Here is a 23,464-nt window from a genome sequence, read left to right on the forward strand (position 1 = left end):
GAACCAAATCAGTTTGTATGGTATCAATGGCTTTGCTCTCGTAAACAATTTATCACTTGGGCAATTTTTACGGAAGAATTGATAGCACATTATGAGGATACAAAAAGCAACACTTTTTTTAGCCAATTGATAAGTCTCAAACAAAAGGGTTCAATAATGGAGCACATTGAGGAGTTCCAAAAATTGAACATAAGGGTAAAAGATATTCCAGAGGAGCATAGGATTGATGTGTTCATAGGGTCTTTAAAGGATAATATCCAACATGATGTTCGCCTTTGGGAACCTGATTCATTAGAGAAGGCATTCAGGTTAGCAAGAAAAATGGAAAGCAAAATTATGGCAACCAGGAAGCATACCACTCACAACTATAAAGACGGAAGTGTTGTTGCCCCTAGTCTTCCACAACCTATAAGGTTGACACCACAACAATTGGAAGAAAAAAGAGCAAAAGGGCTTTGTTACAGTTGTGATAGCAAATACACTAAAGGTCATAAGTGTGCTGAGAAGAAATTATTCTACATAGATTGTGAAGAGGAAGAAGAAAAGGAGCAAGAAAGGTCAAAAGAAGAGGATATACTCCAGGAACAAAGCCTAGATGAAGAACAAATAAATCCGACCATATCTTGTAATGCATTGGCGGGAATTACCACTCCTCAAACCATCAAGATAGAAGGACAAATCAAGAAGAAAAAGGTAATAGTGTTGATTGATTCAGGAAGCACCCACAATTTTATTCATTGTAGGGTAGCAAAAGAATTGAATTGCTTCCTATATCCAGCACCAGAGTGTCAAGTGATGATTGCAAATGGAGGAACAATAAATTGCTCTGGAAAGTGCCATAATATCAAGCTATCCATGGGAGAATATGTATTGACTAGCCCAATGCTTTCCATTCCAATGGGAGGTGCTGATGTTGTACTAGGAGTCCAATGGCTACAATCCTTGGGTACAATAGCTTTTAATTTTCAAGAACTTTTCATCAAATTTTCTACGGAAGGAAAGGAAGTTGAATTAAGGGGTATTGCAGGGAAACCAGGAAAGATAATCAGCTCTAATGGTATGACAAAGCTTCTAAAAAAGGAGCAAAGAGGTGTAATTGCACAATTATGTTCGCTAGATGTTTCCACATTGGAATCATCTATTTCTCCAGATCTCCAAAAAGTCCTGGACAATCATTCCAAGGTATTTGAGACTCCCAAAGGTCTCCCACCTATGCGTGATCATGATCATGCTATTCATCTGATTCCAGGAAGTGTTCCTCCAAACATCAGGCCGTACAGATATCCCTATGTCCAAAAAAGTGAAATTGAACGTATGGTTGCAGAAATGCTAGAGGCTGGTATAATTCAACCGAGTCAAAGTTCTTTCTCTGCTCCAGTAGTATTGGTGCACAAGAAGGATGGATCATGGCGCATGTGTCCGGATTATAGGGAGCTCAACAAGCTCACTATTAAAGATAAGTTCCCCATTCCTGTCATTGATGAATTACTGGATGAATTGCATGGATCAATTTACTTCACCAAGTTGGATCTTCGTTCAGGATATCATCAAATCAGAATGAAGATTGAAGACATTCCGAAAAAGGCATTTAGAACTCATGAGGGTCATTATGAATTTTTGGTCATGCCTTTTGGCCTTACCAATGCACCTTCAACATTTCAAGGTTTGATGAATTCAATTTTCAAACCATTCCTTAGAAAATTTGTGTTAGTATTTTTTGATGATATACTAATCTACAGCAAGTCTTGGAAGGATCATGTTGAACATGTTGACAGGGTGCTACAACTATTGGAGGAGAAACAATTATATGCAAAAAGATCCAAATGTTTCTTTGGAGTCCAGGAGGTGGAATATTTGGGTCATATTGTATCTCATGAAGGAGTTAAGGTAGACCCTAGCAAAATTAAAGCCATTAAGGAATGGAAAATCCCCACATCCATAAAGCATCTGCGAGGATTTCTTGGGTTGACAGGGTATTATCGCAAGTTTGTTAAGAATTATGGGAGAATAGCAGCACCTCTAACAACATTATTGAAGAAAGATGCATTTTCATGGACTCCGGAAGCAACAAAGGCCTTTGAACATCTTAAAGAGGCAATGTGCCAAGCACCGGTCTTAGCTACACCGGACTTCACAAAAACCTTTATTGTGGAATGTGATGCTTCAGGAAATGGAATTGGTGCTGTTCTAATGCAAGATGAAAGACCCATTGCTTTTGAAAGTCGTCCAATCAAGGGAAAGTTTTTAAGCAAAGCTATTTATGAGAAGGAAATGTTGGCAATACTCCATGCACTTAAGAAATGGCGACCCTACCTAATGGGAAGACACTTCAAGGTAAAAACGGATCATGATAGCCTTAAATACTTTTTAGAACAAAGATTATCCTCTGAAGAGCAACAAAAGTGGGTCACAAAGATGTTGGGTTATGACTTTGAAATCATCTACAAAAAAGGGAAGCAAAATGTGGTGGCAGATGCACTCTCAAGAAAGGATGAGGATGTGGAAGCATTGTTGTGCGCCATTTCTATTATCCAACCAGATTGGATAAACGAAGCAAGGGAGGAATGGAAGAATGACGAAGAAGTGTGGGCACTTATTCGAAAGCTACAACAAGATTCCAGTATGTCTGATACATTTAGCTGGCAAAATGATTCGTTATGGTACAAAGATCGCTTATACCTCTGTAAGAATTCCCAGCTAAAAAAAAGATTCTTATGGAATTGCACACTTCTCCCTTAGGAGGGCACTCAGGATTTTTAAAAACTTACCACAGGGTTAAGAAGGAATTTTTTTGGGATGGCCTTAAATCAGATATTCAAAAGTTTGTGGCAGAATGTTTGGTTTGCCAACAAAATAAAGTTGAAACAATTAAGACACCGGGTCTATTACAACCTTTATCCATTCCAAGCCAACGTTGGGAGGAGGTTTCAATGGATTTTATCACAGGTTTACCCAAGTCTGAGGGAAAGAGTGTCATCATGGTGGTAGTTGACAGACTTACCAAGTATGCACACTTTTGTGCATTATCACATCCATTTAAAGCCAGTACAGTTTCTACTGCATTTATGGAAACAATTCAAAAGCTACATGGAAACCCAAAGATTATTGTAAGTGACAGAGATCCCATTTTCACTGGAAATTTTTGGACAGAATTATTTTCTTGTCTTGGTACTCAGTTAGCTCATAGCTCATCTTATCATCCTCAATCTGATGGGCAAACTGAGATAGTAAACAAATGTTTGGAAGGATATCTTCGTTGCTTTGTATCTGATAAACAGACACAATGGGTCAAATGGTTGCCTCTGGCTGAATGGTGGTATAACACTTCCTTCCATACAACAACAAAAATGACCCCATTTATGGCACTTTATGGGTATCAACCACCATCCATCACATCATATTTAAGAGAAAATTCTAAGGTTCAGGCAGTGGAACATCACATCGAACATCAACAACAAGTCCTCCAACTCTTAAAGGATAACCTCGTGTTGGCACAGAATAGAATGAAACAACAGGCAGATCAACATCGCAGTGAAAGAAGTTTTGATGTAGGTGATTGGGTATTCCTACGGCTACAACCATATAAGCAAATGTCCCTCAAGCAAGCTAAGAAGGATAATAAATTATCACCAAAGTATTATGGTCCGTACAAGGTGTTGCAAAAGATTGGTACTATGGCATACAAATTGGAGCTTCCTGCAGCTTCTCGATTGCACCCAGTTTTCCATGTTTCATGTTTAAAGAAGGTTATAGGCGACAAGCTCCCAATTCAAACAATATTGCCAGAACTTGACGAGGAAGGAAAAATTATATTGGAACCGAAAGCAGTTACAGAAACAAGAACTCGACAGCTACGAAATCGATCAATTTCAGAGTACCTTATCAAGTGGAAGAACTTATCCGCTGAAGATTCCACATGGGAGGATGAGAATTTTATGCAGAAGTATCCAGAACTGCTCAAGCGTTAACACTTTTTTGAAGGCGAGGGGCATGTTGGGTCCCTATAATACTAGTGATTACCCCATTACTATTGTATTTATACCCCTTATTTATATTGTTGTGCCCCATTTCCCCCATATTGTTATTAATGTGCCCATAGAATCCCTCTATTGTTATTTTTGTGGCTTTATATTATTTTTGTTAGGTCGGCTAGATTATATTGTGACTCCTTAGACTCCTATATATAGAAAGGAGGTTTTGTCATTTGAATCATCCAAGAATTGTTCATTTATGTAATGTAAAGGAGGTTGCCCCCTCGAAGAGGCTGAATTCTAAGGCGTTGATCTATCTTTTCTATCTTTTCTTGAGCTAGTTTCATAACAGACACAGTTGAGGAACCTATATTAGCTGTTCCAAATGGTGGAAATATCAATCCTATATTAGTTTTCTAATAGGAGAATACAATTTGAATAGGCGTGGTGGAGATGGGATTTGTTGTAGTATAATATGGCATGGAAGTTGCCTCGAGGGAACCTCTAGTTACAATGGGGGTTGACACACTAGGTTCTACCATCAAATGTACACCAACTACAATATAATATTTCTAAAAATTGTTTGATTGAAAATATTGTGTTAAATATACACCCCTACATAAAAATACGGGTGAAGGTAAATGGGTTTTGGAAGTATGAGAATAATATGACATACTTTCATCAACCACTTCTTCTACTACTTGCTCTACTTCCCAAGAACTAATGATAATAGCCCACGAGAAGAACAAGTCTAAGCCTAGGTCACTAGCGGTGTTATGCCTATGTCTATGAAGGGGTGGACCCTCCTCTTCATTGGGAAGACCTAAAGATGATAAGAATTACATGCACCAAACTTAGCCATGATTACACTTAAAGTTTTACACAATAAGGAAAGAGAAACACCTAAGGCCAACTATACTTGAACAAATGACACATGCCTAGTAAATATAAGAGATAAGAAAGAAAACCAAGTTGTTCAAAGGGATCTTCCCTTGGTTGGAACTTAGGTAATGAAGGCCTAAGTCAACCACAAAGATATGGATGGGATAGTTACCATAGTCTCCTACTTAATGGATAAACACCCAACACAAGCACCCTTAATTATTTATGGGCACAACCTGGGGGATTGAAATGAGTTTTTACCAACATTTGTCGTAGGTACCACAAGAATATCCCACCTATAATTACCTATGTAGGCTCACTAATATTATGGATACTATTATTACCACTTGTAACCCACCAACCTTTGATGATAGTCATTGGTTAGGTCCACACACAAAAGTAGGGTATCAATCCTGCAACTTCTAGAAGGAGACCCATGTATGTGTGTAATCTATAGCATCAAAACCCAATGAAGTGGGGCTATCACTCCACTTATTCTAGTGTGACCTTATGGTTATCACCTGTTTTAAAAGGGATTCCTAGGTAACGTTTGATCACAAATGGATTTTCACTCGCTAACTCAGGATCCTAATGTTTGTGTTGTGGCTTAGACCTTTCTAACCTATTATAAGACCCTAAAATGCTAAGGTAATGTCAATATGCTACCAGAGAGAAGAAAAATGTCTATTAGATTTTATTATCATTTCCTTTAGTTTTGTTGATTAATTCAGGGGTAGTTATGACTGAGATGGTGTTTATTTGACTCTTCAAAGTAAGACGTGTAATATATGCATATGAAAAAGTTCACTTTCGATGAAGCCCAATTATAGTAGGGTTAGATATTTTCAATGCACACATGAAATTAGGTCCTTATGCCACTCTTATTTATCACTCTAAATATCCATAAACATATCTAAAATAAAACATGCAAAAAAACCAAAAGAAAATTGCACCCAAAACTTTAAAAACCTCACCTACTGTCAAACGTGCATCTAAGATAGAATTCTAAATATTTGACATATTATTTATAGCAATAAGAAAAAAAGTGGTTATAGGAAAATGGTGGTAAAGTTGGACTAAGCCCCAATGTCCCTATAAGAAATCAAACTCCAAACTAGATTCAAAACCCTTAAGGTAACTTCAAATCCACTATTCATATGTGAACCTGGGATGAATTGACCCAATGGAGACCTTGATGGAGCAGATCTCAAGTTTTTCTAATATCTGAGCTTAAGATCCAACAAGAAAGCTAAACAAATTTAAAGAGAAAAACTCAAAAGAACCTCCAATAGTGCTTCAACACTTTGTTAAAGACTTGATAGAGAGTTATAATGATTTATAATGGTTGTGACAAGGAATTGAATATGTGTTCAACACTATGTCAAGGATTATCAAAATAATTGAAAGGGTTTCATAGTTTTTTGGATCAATTTTCCAAGCTTGATCCTCCTAGGATACCCAATAAATACTCAAAAATAGAGACAAGTAAAGAAAAAAATCAAATCAGCAACTAAAGAACTAAAATAAATCTAATGGGAGTTTCCCCACTAGAGTTTTCAAATATATACCCAAATTTTACTCAATTTCCAGATTTCTAATACCACAGGCATACCCAATACCTATGATAGACAATAGATCCTACACTAACTCTAATCCCTAACGAATTGCATGCAAACAAAGAATACTCATTAGAAATATGGAGATGAATCATACCTTGCTTCTAAATGTTGGCACTAGCTTCCTTTTGGTAAATGACATCTTTGAATATTAGGGCTTCATTCCTCCACACCTATAACCTACAAGAAATAATAGCCGCAATGAACTCTACTATCATCTAAAAAATGTTGTCATTAACAAACTAAAAACCAAAGATACATATACTCAAATGAAATGAAAAATGCATAATTGGGGGGTTTGGGGAGGATAAAGTTTTCCATTATACCAAACCAGCTACAAAATATTTAATGCCTTGAGGTTCTTTGTCCTAGCTCCACCCTCTCACCAAGACTGATAGTTAGGCTAACTGCATGTGTTAGTTTATCGCAAGGTGGAATTGGGTGTTTAGCTTGACAACATGTTCCTATGTTCAGTCTCTTATTTTTTACCTCATGGAGAGATTTTATTTTATATATGAGTTAACAATGTGATTAGATTAATTTGGACATTGTTTTGACTAAGTTTGATTTGGTCCTTTCATCCTTTTTTTGACTTTTGATCACTTTTTGACCCTCTCAACCCATATCCACGCACTTTAGCAACTGTAGCTTCTTCAACACTTTGTGCTTGAGCATTCAGATCATTCAATCTTCTAGCCAAGCCATCTAGGGTGTTGCAACTCTTATTGAAAATGTTATAGGAGTATTGAAGGGGATAAACTTGATTTTTTTCTAAGGTTTCCATGAAGTTGTTACTACATTCTTGTTTCTTTTACAAGTACAATTGATGCAAGTACTTATTTCTAAAAGTTGATAATTACTTCCAATGATGTAGATAATTATTTTCTTTTTCAAGATATCACCAAGTAATTACACATTTAGAAATTCAACCATAGACAATAGTAGAGCAATAGAGATCACAATGCACAAAGAGAAAAGAAGATTTTACCCTGGGAAAACCCACAATGGAGTGTTACACTAAAATTTGTCACCATGACTATTTGCAGTTAGTATGGCTTCATCAACTGTCATACTATCCTCCTTGGCAAGCCTCATACCTCTGCTCTCCATGTCAAACTCCAAGAAAGAGAGAAATTCATTAAAAATCTATATATCTCTGGGTACGCAGTTTCTCTTAGCCTTACCTGCGTGTACACACTCCAAGTTCACAATACCTGCGTACTTGTACGCTCTGTATGTAAAGCAATGGGTGCGTACTCTTGTAAAGGTCAAAAGGCGCAAGTTTCACTCCAAAAAAGTTACTTGTGGTCATTTCTAGAGTATTCTAGAAGCTTGTTTGACGTGTATGGAGCGCCTCCAGATGGTTCATGTATCCCTACCAAAGAGGAACTTATCCCATCAAGAGGGGAGCTATCCCATCCAAAGAGGGGCTTATCCCATTGATGGTGGACCTGAATAACTTCCTCTAGAGCACTATAAATACAGGCATTGGGCCAGAGGGAGGAGAGGTTGAAAGCTGAACATTCCTAAGGGTAGATGCTGCTGGAATTAGGACTCCCTTGTAAAGCTTGAGAGGAGAGATTCCCATCCTTTCCTAGCCTTATTTGAGAGTGGGTGAGCTGATCAAAGTAAAGGAAAACTCTTGCTGGACCCTAGGAGGGACCTGCACAACACCAAGGCTCATGTTGTAATGGTTTCTTTTGTTTCCACTTAATGCAAATAAACTCATTTTTCTCAACAGATTGTTATTCATGATTTGTTTCATATACTCCTTGGTCTGTATGATGAATATGTGTTATTTTATAAGTTTATCAGGTGCTATGTAATCTTTTGGCTTGTTAGTGAATGCAGGTTTCGAAGAGAAGGAGGAGCTCATCCGGATCGACGAGGCTGGACTACTACAAAGCGTTGGACTAAAGGTATGTTAAAGATCCCCTGATTACTTGTATTTGCAATGCATGTTTAGAGAAAGGTAGGATTTATTTGTTTTGTTTGTCACTAGAAAGCTCTTGCTTCTAGGGAGGTCGGTTGTGTCTACACTGTCGACTCTTTCCGCATGACATGGAGGAAAAACCCAACCAAACTTTTCCTTAGAGAATAAATGCAACAAGGTATACATCAAATTCAACTAACCAGTAAGATGACCAACCACCAAGGACCAAGTCAACCCTCCATAATTCTATTCACAAATATCTCTAAAATAAGGTCTCCAATAGAGCCAAAAAAAATCCAACAACTCAACCTCAAAAATCACAATGTGCCACATAGATATAGCCAAAAAAGTTATCCAAGAGGGTTGAAACTTGTCCTTTATCTCAACCTCGTAATTCATATGATACCACAAAAATTATGCCTTAGAACTCTGCACTGTCGACGAGAATTTTTCACTATTTTAAAGAGAAATATAACTTAGAAACTAGTACAAAATTCAAACTCCTTTACTGCTAGAGCGAGGGAAAGTATAGTGTGTCTCTTCCTTCTGATTTTGACCCTTGTAGTCCTTCTCTTCTCTGCACTTAAAAAATATATACTTGATGATCTGAAGTGTGCCCTTGGAGGTAAATGAACAGACTACTTATAGCCTTCTAACCATGTGAATGGATGTATCTCATGGGAAGGCCGACTTGAATCTGGAGGGATGACATGGTCCCTTGTGGAAGAAAATACAGATTTCCAATTTTCAAAATTTTCATTCTTTGATAAGGGCATGAATAACATGCCTTATAAAAAAAATTATTTTGACTACAAAAGAAAATAAATAATTTATTTTCTTGCAAGCATGAAGAACATACTTCAAATACAATTTTATTTTACAAATATAATTCATATTTCAATATTACAAGTACAAATGAAAATTTATGAAGACTGACCATAGCTACAAAATTCAACACTCCCTCTTAGCTAGGGAGGTATTCATAATGACTATCTATATGTTCTTTGTATACATGATATCTTTAAGGAAAGGTTCAAATCATCGATAACGTCATCACCTAGGTCAATACTCTTGACCTACATTAGCATCATCATCAATATTTATCACAACCTAGGTTATCTCTCCTAACCGATGGTACTAACTAGTCACCATGATTCGATGCATGCCTCACCTCATGGTACTCCGACTAGTTTCGGATTGGCATCACCCATGGTCAAACCCTGGGGATACCCATGTCACAAATCCAAAGGCCCCACTCTAGGCCATGATGTCGAAAATGAACCCACTCCATTGAGTGTATGGACCTTAGGGACCATTCCCTATAGAATGTTTGTCCCTCATGATATCTCACCAACAATCTAGGCCATGCTTATGTTGTTACTAATAATTTGAGCCACACCCATGTTTTCCACCCAACAATAGTTTAGGCCATGCTCCTGTTGTCACCAACAATATGATCCATGCCCCTGTTGATGTCACATCGATGCTCCCTCTTATTAATAGAGGGGTTCTCCACAAATCCAAGCTTGTCTCTAAAGTATACAAACTTCACCAAAGATAGAGATTTTGTGAGAATGTTAGTTGTATGCTCATCTATGGAGATATACTAGAGCCTCATTACTCCCTTCTTCAACATATCATGAATGAAGTGGTACTTAATATCAATATGCTTTGAATTATCATGAAACATTGGATTTTCTATCATCTTCACACAAATTTGATTGTCAAAGAATAGCAACGTCATTTCCAGCATCTGGTTGAACAACCCATAGAGCATCTTACAAATTCATACTCCCTCACAACATGCAAAACAAGTTGCAATATCTCTATTTCTATAGTGCTGAGTGTGGAAAATTTTTTCTTCCTACTAATCCAGGATATCATAGCAGAGCCTAAATTGAAACATACCCCATATGTACTCTTCTTTTCATTCACACTCCCTTCCCAATCGAAGTCCATATATCCGTGTAGTTATATCTCACTCAAAGAATATCTCAAACAACATTCAACAATACCACACAAATACCTCAAGATATGCTTTGCTGCAATCCATTGCTCATGTCTTAGTTTCATCTAGAATTGACTCAAGGTGTTCACTTCAAAAGAAAATGCATGACTTGGTATCCACCAAATACATCAACGATCGAGTCCATTTTATGTACATAGAAGAATCTACCAGATCAGACTCAAAATCACTTAGCTTTCTCACATTCATCACCATAGCACTTTCCATAGACTTGCATTCCATCATTCCAAACTTTTGAAGGATCTTGATGACATACTTTCCTTTGTCGAGAAGGATTTCACCAAGTTTCTAACAAACTTCTAGTACCAAAGAGTAATGCATAAATCCAAGATCCTTCATGTCAAACTCAGAGGCCAACTACCTCTTACACTGAACAATAAGATGCTTTGCACTTGTCAAGAATAAATCATTAACATATAGTAGTAGCATAACTGGCTCACTCTTCATAACCTTGAGACCTTTTCTCTAGTAGAAAGGTACTCTTCAATCATATATATTCTAGAATTTTCAACGTAGATGGGATGGAAGAAACAACAGATGGATGTGAAGATAGCATTCCTCAATGGAGTAATTGAGGAAGAGGTGTGCATTAAGCAGCCGGAAGGATTTGAGACCTACAACATAGATTCACATTTGTGTAGACTCAAGCTAGCACTGTATGGATTGAAACAAGTACCCATGCTTGGTACGCCAGGATTGACAACTATTTCACCAGGTTGGGCTTCACCAAAAGTGAAGCAAATGCGAACCTTTACCATACTGTGATTTAAGGTAAATTTTTTATTATGTTTTATATGTCGATGATTTAATTCTAACAGGCGATGAGAAGCTCGTAAAATCTTGCAAGAGAATTCGAGATGAAGGACATGAGGCTCATGCATTATTTCCTTGGTATGGAAATATGGTAAGGAGATGAGGAAATTTTTTTATGCCAACAGGATATTGAAGAAGTTCCTTATGGAGAACAACAAACCCATGGAGACTCCTCTAGCATGGAATTAGAGGAAGGACGATGCTAATTCAGGTGAAGTAGTGGAGGCTACTATTTACAAGAAGCTTGTGATTTCACTTATGTATTCGATGAACACATGACTAGACATATGTTTTGTAATTTACCAGCTTAGTCAAACAATGGTTAATCCAACCAAACTCTATTGGAAGGAATTTAAACACGTGCTGAGATACCTCAGAGGCACCACTCAGTTTGGTCTTTGGTAGAGATGGACAAAGGGAGTGAAGCTGCAAGGCTTCATAGATGCAGATTGGGTAAGGAGTCCATCTGACAGGAAGAGCACATCAGGGGGAATCTTCAGTATTGGGTCAGTAACAATTTCTTGGTACAGTAGGAAGCAGAGATCAGTTGCACTCAGTTCGATAGAAGTAGAGTACATCATTGCTATTCAAGCATCTTGTGAGGTTATTTGGATGAGGAAGATCCTTGTTGGGTTATTTGGTTAGCAGATGGATCCTACAAAGATTTATTGTGACAACCAGAGTTGTATCAAACTCTCTGAAAATCCATTTTTTCATGATCGGTCCAAGCATATCGACATCTGTATCACCATCTACGATGTTGTGTGCAAAGGAGAATCATGTTGCTAGAGTACATTCCTATAGAGGAACATGATGCATATATTTTAACAAAGGCATTATCAAGATGCAAATTTGAGTTTCATAGAGGCAGGATCAGGGTACAAAATAATCCTTTTCTTGTTGAGAGGGAGTGTTGAAAATAAAACAAATCCTAATTTAATTTTGTACTTGAATTAAATTAGGAATAAAATTGTAATTCCACATCACATGACAAGTTGTATTAGATAACTAAGTTAATTTGACTTAGTTGGCTCAGTTAATTTGAGTTGATGGTCTAATTTGAGTCATGTAGAGTGTCTCCTACGTTATAGATGCCCTGGTTGAGTTTATTTTGAGTTGTAATTAATTAATTCAGTTTAATTGAGTTAAACTCAGTTAAACTAGTTCCAACTAATGTAGGAACTAGTAAGTGGTCAAATAGTGGGGTGTTCCTTCATGTGTTCAACTAGTTAAATGACGATTCACTCATAAATAACTCAAGGTCTCATATCTAAGAGTTACCCAATTGAGATTGGAGTTCAGGGACATTGTACTATCTGATGTGTAATCATCTGAATTGTACAAGTGGTGCATGTAGTCAGAGGAAGGCCTATGATGGATTACACAATTCCAATTGAGGAATTTCCCTAATTAATAGGATCTAATTCCGAAGGAAAAATCGCAAGGAAATAGGGACTTGGGCAAGCAAGAAATTGGTTAATTATTGGCTTAGTCTTGTCTAGGAAGTTGTGAGAGAGATAGAGATAGTGCAGAGGTTACTCGGGCTTGAGCAAAGCATTGTAATCTTCTCATATTTTCTGACTAATGAAATATACAGATAGCAGGGGTTTTTAGTTGTGGCTTTCCCTAGGAAATCATTATGTAATGTGTTGATTGAATTCTTTGTCTTGTATGCTTCGTGATTTCACGATCATTTAATTGTTTCCACTGATGAGTAGAGTAGATTCAATTCTATGTTTTAGTAAATTAAAATTAACATTTTCAATCTACAAGGAATTTCTACACTATAGTCTCTTTTGCAAATTCAAGAAATAATGTACTTGAATTTTTTTTAATGAATGGTCATGTTTACAAATTCTCTAAATTATCCGCTTCTCCAAGCAATTATAATAGATTTGAAGAATTATGAACACACAAGTTTTGAGAAAGAAAATCACACATGTTTATTGATGGCATTGTTATAGATAATTAGTGTAGGGATTTATTATGCAAATTATTTTCATGTTAGGATTTCTTATGGAGTTATTTTTGTAAAATAAATTAATCTATATTTTTATTTCATCACATCTCCATTATATATGTTGCCTCTCTAAAATTTTCATTGAAATGCTATTCAAGATATATATATATATATATATATATATATATATATATCTTGAATAGCATTTCAATGAAAATTTTAGAGAGGCAACTTGTTTTGAATGTTTATAAATATATATTTTCCCCTAATAAATATTTTGAATATATTTTTGTTGTATTGATTAAATTTTGGGTCAAGGTTAAGAGAAAGTGATAAATGAGAAATCATGTTAAAATTTTGATTAAAATGAAACTATAGATTATGTAGTTTAGGGACATTTTAATTTTAATTTATATCTAATAAAAATAATTTTCTAATCAAGATTCATTCATTCTTATAGAATTTCATCTTGTGAATTTTACTATATTATATTTGAAAAATATTAATTTATTTCATGGATTGTTAGATAGGCCATGTAAAATGTAAAAATTTCAAACTTATGTCAAAGATGAGCATAATATTTACTAAAATTGTATAATATTCGAAATTGAAATCATGAGTGTGCAATTACCTTAATTATTTAAATACCTCTTTCATTCAATCTTTGTAAAGTATATTCACTATATTTATGTTGGGATAGAAATTGAAATGTTCACTATGTTTTTGTTGTAATTGTATTTATTTAAATTAAAATTGGAATCAATTAGGTCATGTATAAAACTATTAAAATTTTCAAATTTATGTCAAATATTGGCATGATATTTACTAAAATTGTACAATACTCGAAATTGAAATTATGAGTGTGCAATTACCTTAATTATTTAACTACCTCTTTCATTCAATCTTTGTAGAGTATATTCACTATATTTACAATGGGATAGAAATTCAAATGTTCACTATATTTTCTTAATTGTGAAACTTACAAAATAGTAAGTCAAATTGGAATTCCATGAGACATCAATTTGGTAGTTTATTAACACATTACTTAATTTCTTTCCAGCCCCCTTTTATCTCACACTACTAACATTGAGTTTCAATTTCTTTATGAGAAGATCCTTTAAAGTAAGATCCCACTCCATCTAAAAAAAATTATAAAATTCATTCCAAACCAAATTATTTTTAATTTTTGGTTTGTTAATATGACTTTATGAGAAGGGTTGTATAACTATTCTTATTTTGGAGATGTGTTAAAATTTACTTAAACATTTTTTTATTGTATCATGATTTTTTTGTTATTTAAAATGTATTTTTTAAATGTATAAATGTAGTTAACATCTTGAAAAGACTTCTTAGGTAGTTTCATTTTGCAGATATCACAGTTCAAATTTAAATCACGATATGTTAGATCCCTAGAGCTAGAGCCTCATCAACACATTTTACGATTTATAGCTCAGTCATATCGATCACCTCCACACAATCATGGGCAAGCTTGTTAAACCTATTTGGCCTATCAGCCCCATATTACCTCATGAGGATTTTAACAATTCAAAAGATTTTTTTTTGCTTTTTATTAAAGCCGACATTTTTTTATTAACTAAATACAACGTGAGGGGGCCTAGTGGTTAAGAGCATGTGTTCCTCCTAAGAGGTCACAGGTTCAAAACTAGAGGGGGGAAGAGTATGTATGCCTTCGTAGGTTCAAAACTAGAGGGGGGCAGAGTATGTATGCCTTCATAGACTTAGTAGTCAAACCACTGAAGTTGAAATGTTCTTAAAAAAACATTTAAAATAAAAATATGGAAGAGATATTATCATGTCATGTAAACATTAGTGGTTTTCAAGTTTTGACAACCCATGGTTTTTCCCATGGTATTCTTCTAATGTAAACTATTTAAAGACATAATGATTGGAACAAAATCCAAATGCAAATGCCAAACTTCTATTGATATTCATTTTGTGGTAATAGAGGCGAAGCTACTGAAAACTTCAATTATGCTTACATCATCTAGTCTAGCACATAGGGCATGGTCTACAAGGTAGTTCTTACAATATGAGACAGAGCATTTTAATTTCTTTTGAGATTTGATAGTGTAATTTGTTTTTAGAATTGATAATATCATTTGTTTGAAGGGTCGATATTGTAATTTTATTTTGACATTACCATGGGTATATTGATAGTAATAGAGTTAGAAAACCCACTCTACACAAACTTTAAGCAATAATATTTTGTATATGATAGGAATATTTTTCTTTTATGTTATTTTATCTCTATGTCTCATGAACATGATCTCGTTCTCTTTTAAGTTTTGTAAATTAATTTTATGGTTTTATGTACAAATGACAATTTTATCAACAAAATCAAATGCATTCTTACTTAAAAATTGTGTAAAGTGAGTGTTTTAACCCTCATAACTATGCAATATACCCATAGCAATTTCAAAGGAATATTACACTATTAGCAAATGATACTATCAACTTCGAAAATAAATTATACTATCGACTCTTAAAACAAAATTAAAATGCCAAATTTCATCCTCTAATAAGTACCTTGTAGACCATGCTCAATGTGGTAGACCAGATGATGTAATCATAGCTGAAGTTTTCAATGGATTAGCCCTTATTACTACAGAGCTTCTTGTTGTAGCATTTTTTGGTTTTGATAAGTTAGAATCAATTAGTCAAAAAATCACTATATTTTTCAAAAAATGTTAAGCTAGGATATGGACAAACAGAATATTGATTAAAAAATGTTAGGAAATATCTTGATAACATGTCCATATCAAAGAAAATGTTATAATAGATGCCCTAAAAAATGAAGGCAAAAATAAAATGTTATGTTAGAGAGAAAAGAAAAAAGCAATAAACTCTGAAAGTGTGCAAGTCCAAGTGTCGCTACTTTTACTTTATTATACAAAATAATAGTTGTGTGTAGCTTGTCATAAATGCCACAACCCATGACAGTCAAATAGTTTAATCTTGACTAATTCATGCTTTAAATTTCATGATTATAGTTAGAGAATAAAGATCTAGCCAAACTGTTTAATCTTGGCAGATCAGTAGTTAGGTAGAGAATAATAAGGAGCTCATCAGTTTAATCTGAGCCCTTGGATGTTATAAGGTTAGAATTAGATAGTTTGATTTTCAAAAGAAAAAGGAAATAAAGGGTCTGCTAGCTTAAATGCACCCAATTAAGTGAAGAAAAAAGGTTAGGGTAAGTAAAGGGTAGGTAGAAGAAAGGTTGCAGAAGTACAAAGTTGATTGAGGCATAAGCACATTTATCATGCTTGATCATGTGTTGCAGTGTGCAGGAGAAATTATGAAGGTGAAAAGATGTTCACAAGTTGATTTGGTTAACTTCGCTCATTTCATTTCACCCCCCACTATATACTTACTAATTTCCTCATTATCCCATCATTTCCTAAGAAAATACCATTTTCCCTTCATTTTCACCTTTTCCCCTTTGTTTCACACATTTTCCTATCAATTTACCCTCCAAACTCATTCTCCTACCCAAAAACCCCTTTTCCCTAGTTTGAAACTCATTTCCCTTTGAAGAAATCATTTTCCCCTTGTAAATTTTCCCATTTTTCCTAGAAAACCCATAAAAAACCCATAATACCCCTTATCCTAAGTTTTATTCCCCCCTCCGTTTTATTTAACTTTAACTCTGCCATTTACGTTTTTCCTGACAAAGCGACTAAAAACCCATAAAACCCCTTTAAGCCTAAGTTTTGTTTACCCCCCCTTTATAAAGTTAACTTCGCCAATATACATGTTTAACTTATATCCGCTATGTTTTAACCCCAATACCACTTTATTAAACCCATCACATTATACTGTTAACGTGCACTTTATTCATTATAATAATTACAAATCCTTTGTGATTAACCTCTGGGCCCCGCTAATCTTCGTTGATTGTCCTCCATGCAACTCCATTGCGTGATAGCCATCAGATCATCCACTCCCAGATCCAATGACCCACAACAATATCGCGCGCTCCTGATCTCCTAGCTTTACCCGCCTGAGAGCACACGAGATTCATGGTTTTGCTCGGGCCCCTTGTGGTTATGTGGCAATCCCACGTTAACTTGCGTGCCCTCAGAGAAAAACCACCCCACGGCCAAAAGCGATGCATGAGCCTTCGAAACTGCTCCCCGCATACGATAAAACCATCCACTGTTCACTTAACCCCTCTGCGCCAAATTTTAAAAGTTTCCCGTTTAAAACGCCAAAACCCTCACTTTTGCTCTTTTCGCCCGTTTACACAGTAAAACCTGTATAACCCTTCCTGCGCCACCCTGAGCCTCTGCAACCTATTTTGACCTCCGATTACCATCCAAACACTGCCAGGACTCCGTCCATACACTATCCTATTCCTGAAAGCCATTATGACCCTCCCTGTTCGCATGTGTTTTTCTTAACAATTGTTGTGTTTTGCAGACAATCATATAAACCTGTTTGTTCCAAATTCTCTCATGAAATGAATTCAAAAGCCTTTATACAGTTAAAAGACAATTATCATTTACACAGAGCAGAAGTCATTTACACATTAATGGTTAAAACAAAGAAGAAATCCTTTATACAAAGATAGTAAATGTTAAAACAGAGGAGGCAGATAAAACATACAGATAAAAGACAAATAGATGAAATATACAGAAAGATGATCAATATCCAACTACTTGATACTGAGACATGTAAAAACTAAATGATTTACTGTTGAAATACATAGTAAAAACTTGAAATGTACAGTAAAAGTAAAAAGCACAGTAAAGGTTATTGACAAGTCAACAAGGTCAAAGAGTATCAGATGAAAGTGTATCAGATGAAAGGTCATAAGTAAATATGACATCCAACGTGAAGACCAAACAGCCAAGCAACTTAAAGGGCAAAAGATCAAAGACCAAAGCCAGCAGAACCTAAATAACAGGGACAACAAGCAGCAATTCAATAGCTGTCTCTATCTTCTTGCATGAAGATATTTCCTTTTCCTTAAATAAATCTATTTTTGTAAAAACAGTTTAGGATATTTTCTTAGTTCTACTGTTGTATAAATAACTCTCCTTACAAGTTATTATGGGTTCACCATTGAACCAGGTTGACCATTGAAAGAGATTTTGCACTCTTGAAGAAAGGTTGCACCTTGATGAAGCATTTGTAAACATTGATGTACTTAGCTTTTCTGGACCCTTAATACAAAGCAAAGGATTCTGAATTCAATTTTACACAGTTTGTGTTTCCTGTAAGTTTTTCCAGTAACACTCATTATGTTTTTCTTCATATTCTTATGTCTTACAGAGATACCTAGGTAGGAATAATTTTGTTTCAATCTATTCCTATAAGCTTATGAAGTGATAATCTATAAAGAGAATGGATTAATGGACTATCTGTTTAATTAATTCCCTTTGAATCAATAAATCATCAGCATCTTGTTGTAAGCATAAGCATATTCTCTTGAACTTTCTGAACATCAGTCAGAGGTTTTCATACTTATGATTATTTATTTTTCTATCTGAAAATTGTGATAATCATATTATTTTTTGTTTCTGCTCACCGCTATTCAAGTTTTATCACTGTGTGAAATTTTATAGCATCCCTCTGTTTTAGTATTAATATTATTCAAAAGGTTAGGCATTACAATGTTATATCTGTTTCATTCAATGGTCCTCCAAATTAAAACAAAAACCCCAAAACAATTATCTTAGATGCTTTGGCTTGATAGCTGACCATTATCAACTCAAAGGTACAACATCAATCTAGCATCGTTATCGGGGATTCGAATTCCATTAAGTTTTCCTGGGACAACGATATTCATTCTATTCCTTTAAGGTGATTAAAGGTCTAAAAAGGTCAAAATCCTTCACCTGGCGACTCCACTAGCCCAAACTGGCACCTTTTAAGCACACCAGATCTCATTTAGAATCTGACTTATTTAATCCTTTGTCAGATCCTGAAAAACTTCTAAGAAAAGCCATTTCTAAAGGGAGACATCAACCATCTCGTTCTTCTTCTTCAGCCTTGCAGTCTGAAGAGTTAGTTAGTATCATTTGATCCTTTTAGTAATATTCCATCTAATCCTGATTTGACACAAATGTCTCCTAGGGTTTCTGAACTATTAGATAGGGGAGTTGATTTAGATTCAGCTTTCCTCATTCATTCTTTTGAAAAGCATCCAGAACCCCCATTACCACCAGGATCACCTAAAATTGAGTCTGACTTGGGTGTTCATTTACCTGAATACAAACCCACAGATTTCATATCCCCTACCACTTATTCATTTCCTTCCACTTTTGAACGACTTGAAGCTTCTGCTTCTAAACAACCTGAAGAGACCATCTCTGTATATACAAATCCACTCTTTGAAACAAAAGAGGGTATTCATTCGCAGGTCCAAAAGTTAGTTCTTAAGAATCCTTTAAAGTTATTCAAGAGATCACCTCCTTCTTCACCTCCACATAGTCACACATCCCCTCAATCACCTTCTTCTACCTCTTCTTCATCTTCTTCTTCTTTATCCACACAAACACCTCATACACCACCTTCTACTATGGCATTCCAACCTATTGTATAGGCTAGATATGCAGCTTTAGTCTTACCTGCTAACCTCGATGCATTCCCAGCTGGATACTTGAAATACCTTCCCAGATATTATGGAGAAATTGGTCCCACAACTGAAGACCATCTTCAAGATTTTCTAGACTTTGCATACAACATGAATATCGAACAATAAAATGTTTACATGAGATTGTTTGTATAGTCACTTGAAGGAAATGTAAGAATTTGGTTTAGGCAGCTACCTGTAAATTCCATTAGAAATTTGGAAGAGCTTACAAACATATTTAAAAATCAATGGGGTGTAAAGAAAGATCCTCTTTACTTTCTAACTGATTTTGAAGACCTTAAAAGAAACTTTGGTAAACATGTATCATATTTTGTGAAAAGGTTCAATAAACTTTATCATAAGATGCCCCTTGATTGTAAACCCCCTGTAGCAGCAGCTAAGTCTAGGTTTTATAAAGCTTTGATGATGATTTTGTTGTAATGCTAAGAGAGAGAACTTCAATAACTCTTGAAGATATGCAAACAAATGCTATAGAGGTGGAAGCAAATAGGGCTTCTTTGTCTTCCTTGAAATCTAAAGAGGAAAAGACCCAAAGAAAACTCAAATCTATTCAAGAAGCCTCTAGTTCCTCTAGTTCTTCTAAGACTAAAGCTGAAGATTCTAAAATAGATGAAATAACTTCTCTTCATAGAAATCTATCTAATAGAATTTCCAAGATTGAGACTCAACCTAGGACAGTTCAACAAATAGTTACTAGACCCAAAAATCAAAATCAAGGTCAGTATAGAAGGAATCCACAATTACAAATTCTTCAGAGACCTAGTAATGATCAACAAGTTCCTACTCCTTTACTGATAGATGACCAACAACCTGATGAAAATACTATGACTATTACTGAAGATATCAATAACATGGATACTTCTTCTAATCAAATAGTTATGATTCCTCTCTCACAACAAAATCAGGTTCAAGAAGATCAAGAATCCTCACAGGTTTCTAAATACCATGCCTTCTCTAAATTTTTAATTGCATAGTTGAACAAGAGATATTATCTTAGGTCTAGACCTAGCCCTAAAAGACCTCCTAAGGAGACTCTAATAATTGAATCTCGTACCAAAGTTGTTGAAACTCAAACAACTGTTATTCAACCATTAAATCAGTCAACTGATATTGCTCAAAATGATAAAAATGCTTTGACTACATTTAATGTTGAAAAAGAGTTAGAAAGAGTTAAAATTCCAATTCCACTTTCAAAACTTTCTAAAAACCCTGGGTATAAAAATCAAGTCTCCAAATGGATAGAAAACACCTCGGTTGATGTTGAAAGTGATATCATTAGTCTGCAAGATGAAAAACCAACAATTGTCTTTGGTCCTAGCTCAGATATGATAGATGAAATAGTGCCTCCTTTCTATGTAACTCTTAAGACAAATGATTCCATGTTATATAATTGTATGCTTGATTTTGGAGCATCACATAACCTCATGCCAAAAACTATCATGGACCATTTGAAACTTGACATAACTAGATCCTATCATGACTTGTACACCTTTGATTCTAAAAGGGTGCCCTACTTAGGATTGATTAAGGATTTAGTAGTCACCCTTGCCCAAATTCCAGTGAAAAGTGTAGTGCTTGATATAGTTGTCACATATATCCCTCCCAAATTTGGAATGCTCCTTTCTAGGTCTTGTTGTGCCAAATTAGGGGGAACTCTTCAGATGGATATGTCTTATGCCACTATTCCAGTTTATGGGGGAGAACAACTAAGGTTATATAGAGAGGTAAGATTTGTGCACACTGTTTGCAAAACAGACCAGCCAAGGAACCATCCCATTTATGCAATTGATCAGGATTTTGGTTGCTTTCAACTCTCTTCAAACCAAATACATGAAACTCAAGTTAAAATAGAAGATGTAATTGAAAGTCCTATACCAAATCAAACTGATGTATGGAAACTATTTTTTGATGGTTCTTGTACAAAAGATGGGGCAAGAGCTGGGGTAGTTTTAATTTCACCAGAAAAAGAAAATATCACCCAATCATGTAAAATTGACTTCAAAATTACAAATAATGTGGCTGAATATGAAGCTTTCGTTTTAGGATTGCAATTAGCCAAAAGTTTAAAGGTTCAAAACTTAAGTGTTTTTATTGATTCAGAACTTATTGTCAAACAAGTGAGAAATATTTTCCAGGCTAAGCATCCTAGACTTAGGTCTTATCGAAATGAAGTTTGGGATTCAGTTGAAAACTTCTTTGATGCTTTTAATTTGACTTATATTCCAAGAAATCAGAATATTCATGCAGATGCCTTAGCTGTTTCTGCTAGTTCATTTAAAATTCCTGATCAGACCAATGTACTTTATCAAATACAAGTCAAGTATAGACCATCCATTCGAGATAATCTAAAACATTGGTAGATATTTGAAGATGATGAACATTTGAAATCTTTTCTGTAGGTTATAGATGATTTTTCAGTTCTACAAATTGATGAAGATAGAGCAGAAATAAATGAAAATGCAAATGAAAATAATACTTCAAATTTCAATTCAAAAATTGCTAATCATGACATTACTAAATTTTCTAAAAATTTTATTCCCAAAGGCCTCATTCCTTTAGAAAAATTGTTTGATCAAAATGATGTCCTCCGAAACCCTCAATCCATTTCTTCACAAGATGAGATAGAAGAAATTAATATTGGAACAGATGATGATATTAAAAATATTAAAATCTGTGCATCTCTAGATCCTAAGATCAAAGTTAAATATCTTAAGTTACTTCAAACTTATAAGGATGTTTTTGCATGGACCTATGATGATATAAAAACCTATGATACTTCATTAATACAACATAAGATTCCTTTAAAACTAGAAGAAGTTCCTTATCAACAGAAACTTAGGAGGATCAATCCAGCTCTTCTACCAACTGTAGAAAAGGAAATTAAGAAAATGCTAGATGCCCAGATCATTATCCCTCTTAGATATTCTAATTGGGTTGCAAATTTAGTTCCTGTTAGAAAGAAGAATGGAGAAATTAGACTTTGTGTGGACTTTAGAAATTTGAACAAATCATCATTAAAAGATAACTGTCCTTTGCCCAAAATGGATCAATGACTTCAAATGGTTTCAGAAGCATAAAGAATTTCTATGCTTGATGGTTTTTCAAACTATAATTAGGCAAATGTTGATCCAATAGACAGAGAGAAGACAACCTTTACTACACACTAGGGTACATTCATGTATTCTAGAATGCCATTTGGTTTATCCAACACTGGAGAAACATTTCAGACAAATTTGGATATAGCTTTTGTGGGTCAGGTAAATAAATTTGTGGTCATTTATCTTGATGACATAACTATTTTTTCTAAATCTAACCAGAAACATCTAAAGCACTTGATGAAGGTTTTTTACAGGTGTAGAAAATTCGGAATATCATTGAATCCTAAAAAATATATGTTTGCTATCAAAGAAGGAAAACTACTGGGCCATATAATTTCAGAAGGAGGAGTATTGATTGATCCCAAGAATATGTCTACCATTGAAACAATGACTTTACCTAGAAATAAGAAGGAGATTCAAGCTTTTCTAAGCAAGATTAATTTTTTTAAGGAGATTCATCCCAAATTATGCCGAGATTGTAAAAGATATAACTAACATGCTCCGAAAGGATCATGAAGTTAAATGGACTGTCTATCCCAGGCATGC

Source organism: Pinus tabuliformis, chromosome 4_2, assembly GCF_031772625.1.
Source record: "Pinus tabuliformis cultivar Carrire ecotype Pingquan chromosome 4_2, CPIR1, whole genome shotgun sequence".
In the NCBI taxonomy this organism is placed as follows: Eukaryota; Viridiplantae; Streptophyta; class Pinopsida; order Pinales; family Pinaceae; genus Pinus; species Pinus tabuliformis.